Genomic DNA, 9,591 nt, shown 5'->3' on the forward strand with positions numbered 1-9,591 from the left:
CTAAACATTGCCTGCCCTACTGCATCTGGTCAGTTTACCGCGGCTGATAGGATCATCCAACTCAGCGGTCGAAATCATATAAGGAAACAAACAGAAAGTAAAACAAAACTGCTTTTGGGAGCATGGAATGTCCGTACCCTCATGGACAGAGATGATGCAGCAAGGCCGCAACGGAGAACAGCCCTAGTTGCCAAAGAGTTGTCACGCTACAACATTGATATTGCTGCCCTCAGTGAAACTCGGATTGCAGAGGAAGGCTCACTCACAGAACCTACCACTGGCTACACCTTTTTCTGGAAAGGCAAAGCCCAAAATGAAGACAGGATCCATGGAGTTGGCCTGGCTATAAAGACCAGTCTGATGAGACAAATTTCAGACCTACCCACCGGTATCAGTGAACGGCTTATGACATTACGCCTACCCCTCAGTCATAAGCGACATGCAACAATCATTAGTGCATATGCTCCAACCCTAACAAGTTCAGAGGAAGCAATTGAAGAGTTTTATGCCGACCTCAGTTCCATACTCAATACGATCCCAGCCACTGACAAAATCATCCTTCTAGGAGACTTCAACGCTCGAGTAGGCAGCGACCATGGTCGATGGGACAAGGTTCTTGGTAGACATGGTATTGGCAAGATGAACAACAACGGCCTCCTGCTGTTGAGTAAGTGTGCTGAGTTTGACCTCGTCATTACAAACACAGTGTTCAGATTGGCAAACAAGTACAAGACTACCTGGATGCATCCCAGATCAAAACAATGGCACCTTATGGACTATATCATTGTTCGACAGAGAGATCTCCGGGACGTCTGTGTTACCAGGGTCATGCGAGGAGCTGAATGCTGGACAGATCACAGGCTTGTCCGCACCACCATGAACTTGCACATCGCTCCACATCACCATAGACGACCAAAGCTTGTTCGTACTGCCTTCAACACAGCCAGACTCAAGCATCCTTTCATCCTGCAGAATTTCCAATCTAGGCTCAATGAAAAGCTGTCTTCCACTGGACCATTGACTGGAGACCCAATGCAAAAGTGGAACCAGTTGAAAGAAGTGCTGACCGACGTTGCCAAGCTAGAGCTTGGACTCAAGAAGCGACACCACAAGGAATGGTTTGATGAGAACAATGCTGCCATCGATGAGCTGCTTGCAGAAAAGAACAAGGCTTTCATGGAATGGCAGAACAACATTGACTCCATCTCTAAGAAGAACAGATTCAAGTCGTTACAAAAAAAGGCCCAACAAAAACTGCGCAAAATGCAAGATCAATGGTGGGAGAAAAAAGCTGAAGAGGTCCAGAATTTTGCTGACTCGAACCAATCTAAAGAGTTCTTCAGCTCCATCAAAGCAGTCTTTGGCCCTGTAAAATCAGGCTACTGTCCATTGCTGTCAGCAGATGGAACCACCTTGATCAGGGACAGGGCTGGCATAAATGAGAGATGGAAGAAACACTTCAGTCAACTCCTGAATCACTCGTCTGCAGTTGAACAAGCCGCACTTGATCAGGTCCCACAGCAAACAGTGAAAGAGGAACTTGATGTTCCCCCATCCATAGCCGAAGTCAAGAAAGCCATCAAACAGATGAACCCAGGAAAGGCATCTGGCCAGGATAGTATTCCTGCAGAGGTGTACAAGGCACTCAGTGACCAGGCCTTTGAGGCATTCTACGATGTTCTTACCAGTATCTGGAATGAAGAAAAAATGCCAGCTGACTTCCGTGATGCCACTATAGTTGCCTTATTCAAAAACAAAGGCTCAAGAGCAGACTGTGGAAACTACAGAGGCATATCCCTCTTGTCCATTGCTGGAAAAATTCTTGCCCGTGTCATTCTGAATAGGCTGATCTCCACAGTTGCAGAGAAAAACCTCCCTGAGACTCAGTGTGGTTTTCGACGCAATCGTAGTATAGTCGACATGGTCTTTGTTATGAGACAGGTCCAGGAAAAGTGCATTGAGCAGAACATGAACCTCTATGCTGTCTTCATAGATTTAACAAAGGCATTCGACAGTGTCAACAGGGAAGCACTCTGGACAATTCTTAGAAAACTTGGCTGTCCAGCAAAGTTCACTACACTCATTAGACTGTTCCATGAAAATATGACTGGTCAGGTTCTGTCAAATGGTGAACCTTCCGAAAAATTTGCCATCTCCAATGGTGTAAAGCAAGGTTGTGTGCTCGCCCCCGTGTTGTTCAACCTCTACTTCGCACAAGTCCTGTTCCACGCTGTCAGAGACCTTGACCTTGGCATCTACATCAGGTACAGATTAGATGGGTCGTTGCTTGATCTGCGACGCCTTGCAGCAAAGACAAAGGTGCTGGAAAGGCTCATTCTTGAAGCTCTGTTCGCAGATGATTGTGCTCTGATGGCACATGGAGAGAACCACCTACAGTTGATCGTCAACAAGTTCTCTGAAGCGTCGAAGATGTTTGGCCTTACAATCAGCCTCAGAAAGACAGAAGTCCTCCTCCAGCCAGCACCGAACAGTGCACCCTGCCAGCCAAGCATCACTGTTAATGGCATACAGCTTAAAAATGTCAAAAGCTTCAAATACCTGGGCAGTACGCTCTCCAGTGACGGTACTCTTGACAATGAAATAGCAGCAAGAATACAGATGGCCAGCTTGGCACTTGGAAGACTACGCACGAAAGTCCTACAACACAAAAACGTTCGCCTTTCAACCAAACTCAAGGTGTACAATGCAGTTGTCCTGTCATCCCTGCTCTTCGGCTGCGAAACATGGACCCTGTACCGCAGGCATACCAAAAAGCTGGAACAGTTCCACATGCGCTCTCTGCGGTCCATTATGCATATTCGATGGCAAGATCGCATCACAAACCAAGAGGTCTTGGACAGAGCCAGGACATCAAGCATTGAAGCCAAAATCCTCCAAGCTCAACTCCGATGGTCCGGTCATGTCATCCGCATGGAAGAGTCAAGAATCCCTCGTCAGCTCCTCTATAGCGAGCTGTCACGGGGCAATCGCAATCAAGGCCGTCCCAAGAAACGTTATAAAGACAATCTTAAAGCCAACCTCAAATGGGCGCATTTACAACCCCGTGAACTTGAGACAGCTGCTGTAGACAGATATCGATGGCGAGCCTTAACAAAGAAGGCTGTAACTGCCTTTGAAGTAAACCGCCGCCAACGCCTTGCAGCTGCTCGGGAGAGACGGCATCAAGCTGCATCTACCTGTGTCCCACCGTCTGGCATCCCATGTCCCACCTGTAACCGCGTGTGTGCCTCCAGCTTTGGACTACGCAGTCACATGCGAACACATCAACGAGGGCGCAACACCTAGTCTTCCTCGGACTTCGAGAGACAACCAAGAAGAAGAAGAAGATAGCGTAAGAATCATCAATATCCGAATCATCAATATCCGAATCAATATCCGAATAGCTTTAGAGTGTTCAAAAGCGACGACGGCGGATAATTTTACTAACCCCCGACCAAGTGATGTGCATTATTAGTTTTATTAAATAAACCTGACACACACACACACACACACACACACAGCTGCAATGCGTTTGTAATACACATGTAACCAACGCAGCTGAGGGCAACTGAGGGCGGGCGAGTTGTCGTGAGCATCAGTCCTCAATAAAAAGTAAAGTTAGGCCTTTATCTAGGGAGAATGAAATACTACTAGTAAATTACTTGACAGTTCTTAGCCTATCGTTAATTGACAATAATGTATAGGGTTCAAATTACCATTTTGTAGGGCCCAATAGTTTTTATCGAATGTCACGTGATGAGCTGTTGAGTAGGATAGCAAAAAAAAATTGTATGTGCTGTATAAGCATCATTATATAACAGTGAAACAGATTGAAATGGTTAGATGGAAAATGAAAACTATATTCCATAATACTTCTCCTTTCCTGTCATGTTTCGTGTAAAAGTTTTGTAAAAATGTGAAATGAAATAAATTCGACATGGGTGACGTATTTTTTAATCTTATTTCTGTATATCATTCAAGAAGCAACAGGAGGTGAAGCCTCGAGATATATGCCTGAATCATCAAAACACAATTCTCGCATATTAAAAGCCTTTTTAGTTGCCACTTGACACTATAAATTGTGACTACTAATAACTTCATAGTATTATTATCAAGCAAAGAAAGGTGAAAGTGCAGTGCCATATGGATCACCCATCAGAATAATAATGTAATCTCATCAAGGCAACGAATAGACAGTTTTGTAATTGTTTTTATAATTCATTGATGTTTCTTTTCCTATAACAGCCTTTAGTAACGAAGCATTTCATTCACCTGCTCCCTTCTATCAAGTTCCATAGGTAGGAATGCGCTTAATTGTTGCAAGGTCGGCAAGCCTCCGGCAAAATCTGCGGTTGTTAGGGGCAACTTTTGTGAACAAAGCATGCACAAAATGTGAATGCATACATTACACAGAACCGGTCTATTCAGGCCTTCATATCAAAGTTCCCAAATGAGAGGTCTTTCATCGTGATATTAGATCCATATTTTGCAATATCCATGCACATTTCGTGCTCTTTCAGCTCCGTAGAGCTTACTTGTATTGTGTCTGCACTTAACTTTGGACAATAAATTTTGTAATGAGTGTTCAATGTGTATATCGTGGTACCCTGCACTGTAATGGCACTCTGACAAACAAGTGGAGAGCATTTTGAAGAGTGTGATTCTACGGATTCGTAAATTCTCTCGGGACTGTTTATAATCCCTGCAGAAATTGCCTTTGATGTGAGGATGAAGAGGGCAATAACACAATTTTGTTTTCTTTCAATTTTTTCGTTTGATCGTGAGGTCACTCTCTGTGCAGGTATTGTCCACTGCGCACGCGCACTGTCCTCTTTTGTGAAAATCAGTCTCATCCGCCAACCCTGACACGCATTATATACGACAAAGGTGCGTCATTTGACGAGTCTGTTCAGGAATTGCCTGGCGGCAGGGTCAGCCAATGGAAGCCCCTCGTCCAGTTGACCTTATTTCGATGAACGTTTGTCTCGTGATCGTCATTCGCAGAGAGAGGGCGAATATCCCCGCATTCACATCGGTCCCCTCGATGCGGGGAAAGTCCCGAGCTGTGGGACTTTCTCCTTCAAAACCATAATGTGAACGCTCACTGGGACTAAGGCCCCCCCCCCCCCCTTAGCCCCACCGTTGGTACGGGACTATCCTTAGCCCACTTTCTGTTTACACTCGCTTTTGCCAAAGTGGGCTAGCCCCACCGATAGTCCGGTACTATCTGGCCCTGCAAAATAGCAGGGTTAGCACCGCAATTGCGGTACCAAGCAAGTGAGTGTAAACAGAACGAAAAAATAATCCTGGGCTAAGCGACGGAGACGAAGTCCGACCCTCACTGACCAATCAGAAACGAGGTAATCAAGTGCTTCCGGTGCGTGCGTGTACGTGTACAGTACACAGCGTAATCATGAATATTCATGTGGTTTGGAAAGTCTGGGGCTAAGAAATACAAGTGTAAAAAGGTCAGTTTTCTCTTTAGCCCCGGACAAGAGATAGTATACTGGACTAATTGGCGAGTGTAAAAAGCTGAAAAAATGGTACGGGACTAACGATAATCCTGGGTCAGAGAAAGTCCGGAGTTAAGAAACACAAGTGTAAAAAGGGATTAATGTGAACGGTCAGTCGTAAAAAAGATAAGATCTCTTGGCGGGGACCATGTGAACGTGGGAATGGTTAGGTGAGGGGGGGGGGGGAGGGGTGGGGAGGGGAGGGGGAAGACGGGAGTCTTTTCTCAGGGTCCCAGACAAGTTTCGTCCATTTGTCGAATGGGGGAGGTGTATGCGTTCTCGGGGATCAAGGTCTACAATGCGTTGTAGCTTGAGTCTATGGTATAACTCTCGGGAAAAGCAACAACAACAACAACAACAGCAACAACGACAACAACAACGACAACGACAACAACAACAACAACACAACTACAAAATAATGGGCAAAGAGGAATATTGCAAAAATCTCATCCAGGAAGAAAAAAAAGTACGCAGAGATATCTTTCACTTCTATTGTGTGTTCTGTCAATAGTGTAATATTTGACTGGCCGATATACCTTCGTCACACTCTGCACATCAGCAATATACCGCTCATTCATGGAGTATAACATCTTGCATGAATACCTCCCTAGCTTCCTGTTACAGCATACCAATCTATACACATGGCAGGACAGAGCTTTTCAAGAACTTTGATGGGCCGATAGGCGCTTAGAAACTGGTGAGATTTATCCAACAAACGCAAACGTCAAGTTTGATCACTGGAGGCGTTCTATGTCATGAGTAGCGATGTCTCTTGTACATGCATTGCTGGCTTAGTGTACTTGCAGAATGATAATGTGTCTGTCTCAAAATGTCCGTGTCTAAAAATCTCAGATATTGTAGATTGTTCGCCCGTCAACATCAATTTTGATGTTTCATCATTATCATGTTGTCATCGAGTGATACGATAAGTATTTTCTTAATGTATTCATTACGACACTTTTTACAACACCCCTTTGCCATTGACGAAATCTTATCCGCGGAAAGGAGATTTGGAAGCCTTTTATGATGCTCAAAACTCAACTTAGTCAATACTGAATATCGGTGGTGAGACATAAAACAATTTCATGGCCTCCTTTCGAATATGTCTCTAATAATAATTTATGTTGCATTTATTTTCCTCATGACTAAATATTTGATGCGACTGGTATTAGGTTGATGTAGGACGCGTTTCAGAGAGTGCACTTATACGATAGTTTCAGTACATGGGATTGTGACTTAAAGGGATGGTATACATAGTATCAATTGAGATGAGGGCTTCTAAGTTTTTTTTGCGAGATAAGACTATTTGATGAAAATTTGTTTTGAAATGGCTGAGATGTCCAAAAGCAAATCAAAAAAGCGCTATGATTGATAAAGGGTGGGTAACACAGAAACCCAGTGACTAATTCAAACGCTTTTATACGCGAATAAATTTGTCTTGTTGTTAGAAAAACCAAACAAACAAATAAACGAGGGACCACTCTTGTCCCCAAGATAGGTAAGAAATTTGAGGTGAGAACATCTATATGATACAGGCCCTGCCCATGGAGATAAGTAGGGCTACACGTATACGACCATGAACCCTCAACAGCTGCCACTGGACTAATCAAAACTAGACGAACTATCAAACAAAACCACTTTTGGACATACATGTCTGTATGGTGAAGGCAAACGTTATTTAGGTCGTGTCATGCTCAATAAAAGAACGTCAGATTAATCCACTTGCATCCAAAAACGGAAAACAAACACATAACGGCGAAACGATCCACGATGTTCTGCCTGTATAATTAGAAGCCACCTAGGTACAAGTGGCGTGCTTGTACAAATCTGAACATCACAGTAAGATGTCAGAACATATCACTATTATGCAGCTTTTGCTTGATCAAGAGGGCAACAAAATGTTATTCGCTAGATGTAGCACAACAGCCGTTGATGGTCGGTCGCAAAAGAAGAAGCTTCACACAGGGAACAGAATCCTCAATAAGGAGCTTGGCGTGACTGCAGCCATTATTAGGTCTATAAAAAATGCAACATTATAAAAATTACATACCGATCTCGCGTGCCAGGCAAAATGTTGAATGTCATGCACCGCGGTAATGTTATGGAAAGCGTAAATAGCCCTACAATTAAAGTGATAATTATGATGACACGTGTCTCCGTGTTTTGCGTTAGGTTGTTGTTATGTTATCATTATTGGTCAGAAAAAAAGAAAGAAGCCTGTGTGAGGGTAGCGTACGTCAGAATGCTGAGATTTTTTGACATTTAGCAGGGCCAGGAAAAAGAAGAAGAACTCGAACAAAAACAACAACAGCAGCATACAATCGTCCTCGGTTGCTTCCTTTCAGAGCTTTGAATGGAACAATGCCATTAGTGTGTACATAGCCTTCAAAAAGTGTGTTTCCTTGCAGTGATAAAGCAAAGCAAAGCAAAGCAAGCCTAAATTTGTCTTGATGAACGAACATTGAATAACATAAGCAGGCAAGTGCCTTCATTTATAACAGCGCATGAGCAAAAATAAAAACAGCATCATGTGCGCGCTGCCAGCTACATCAATGTACATGGAGACTACCCGATCTTTATAGTTTTTGCTCTTAGTCCATCCAAACCAAAGTTTTAGAATTACGAGTCTACGACTTAAGTGTAGATTGGTATAATCTGAAGGGTTCATTGAAATAATCATACGTGAACTTCGGCAATGAAAGGCAGAGACTTGTTGGTTTCTGGGTTTATTTTTAAATTATTTGGGGGGTCAATTCTATAGCTTTGTCTTCGCAAAAGTTGAGTTTACAAAACATGTACGCTTGATGAGAAGAGCTGGCAACTGGCTAGATGTAGGAATACTACATCCCGTTTCCCGATAGTAAGCTTTTGATATTAAATCCATCGTCAGCATTTTTTTTTTGTTTTGTTCATTCTAGCGTAATTTCACGCCATGTTCACATTGGCTTTGACTAATAAAGTCAAATTACACAAACATATAGGATGGTAGAAGTGTCATCAAAACCTAACATAAAAGGAACCGTCGGAATAACGAACCATATTTCATTATCGAAATAGCGAACTTTATTTTTTCGGACCACTGAACCTTCGGAATAACGACCTTCGGAAAAACGTGACATATAATAAGATAAATGCTCGGATTGACAAACCCATTTTTTATTTTCGGATTAAACAAACATCTGGGTGTACGGAATTTTTCGGAATAACAAACCTTTGGGATAACGAACCTTATTTCATTTTCGAAATAACAAACCTTCGGAATAACAAACATCACCCATGTGTAGTCGTATATCCTATGTAGACAGGGTTACACAGTGTATCAGGTGTAAGCGTAAGCGATCAAATGACTTCCGTTTTCCATTTCTGAGAACTTTGTTGGCTCAAAACACATTCATCTACGACGGGCCAAAGTATTGGAATTCACTTCACAACAACATTACAACAGCTCAATCTCTGAACTCCTTCAAGAATAAATTAAAATTATTTTTGTTGACAACATCCAACCGAGTTAGTTTCCCTTTATCATCTCAGTCAAGTCATCACTCTTTTTTACATAAGTCCTCCTCCTAATTAAGTCCCTGTCTGTGTTCTAAATATAACGATGTGTCTATTCTCTCTTTCTCCTGCATTCTTACCAACATAATTACGTATAAAAAATGTTTTGCATTATATTCAATCCAGCTTGTATTTCATTACTTATTTCACATTATGGAATCTAGATTGCTTGCGTCCACGATGGCACGTGCTGTAGTCCCCCCCCCCCCTTTTTTTCCCCTTTTTTTTCCCTTTCCTTTCTTTTTCCCTTCCCAATTGTCTTGATGTCAGTTGACATCGGTTCGTTTTATTTTGTTTTATATTGCTGTCTTGTGTATTTTCTGAGGGTCCCATATCGTACAAGCTCTGCTTCTTAGTGGGACCCTCCACTTCCATCCTCATCCTTAGTTGACTTGTATTATACGCTTTATGTATATATTAACAAAGATGTAATTGCATCATTTTCACATGTACATTGTCAAATTACGTTCTGCAAGTATTACAAATATCCTGTACATGTATGTAATGTACATAATTTCTTTGT

Source organism: Diadema setosum, chromosome 11 (assembly GCF_964275005.1).
Source record: "Diadema setosum chromosome 11, eeDiaSeto1, whole genome shotgun sequence".
Lineage (NCBI taxonomy): Eukaryota > Metazoa > Echinodermata > Echinoidea > Diadematoida > Diadematidae > Diadema > Diadema setosum.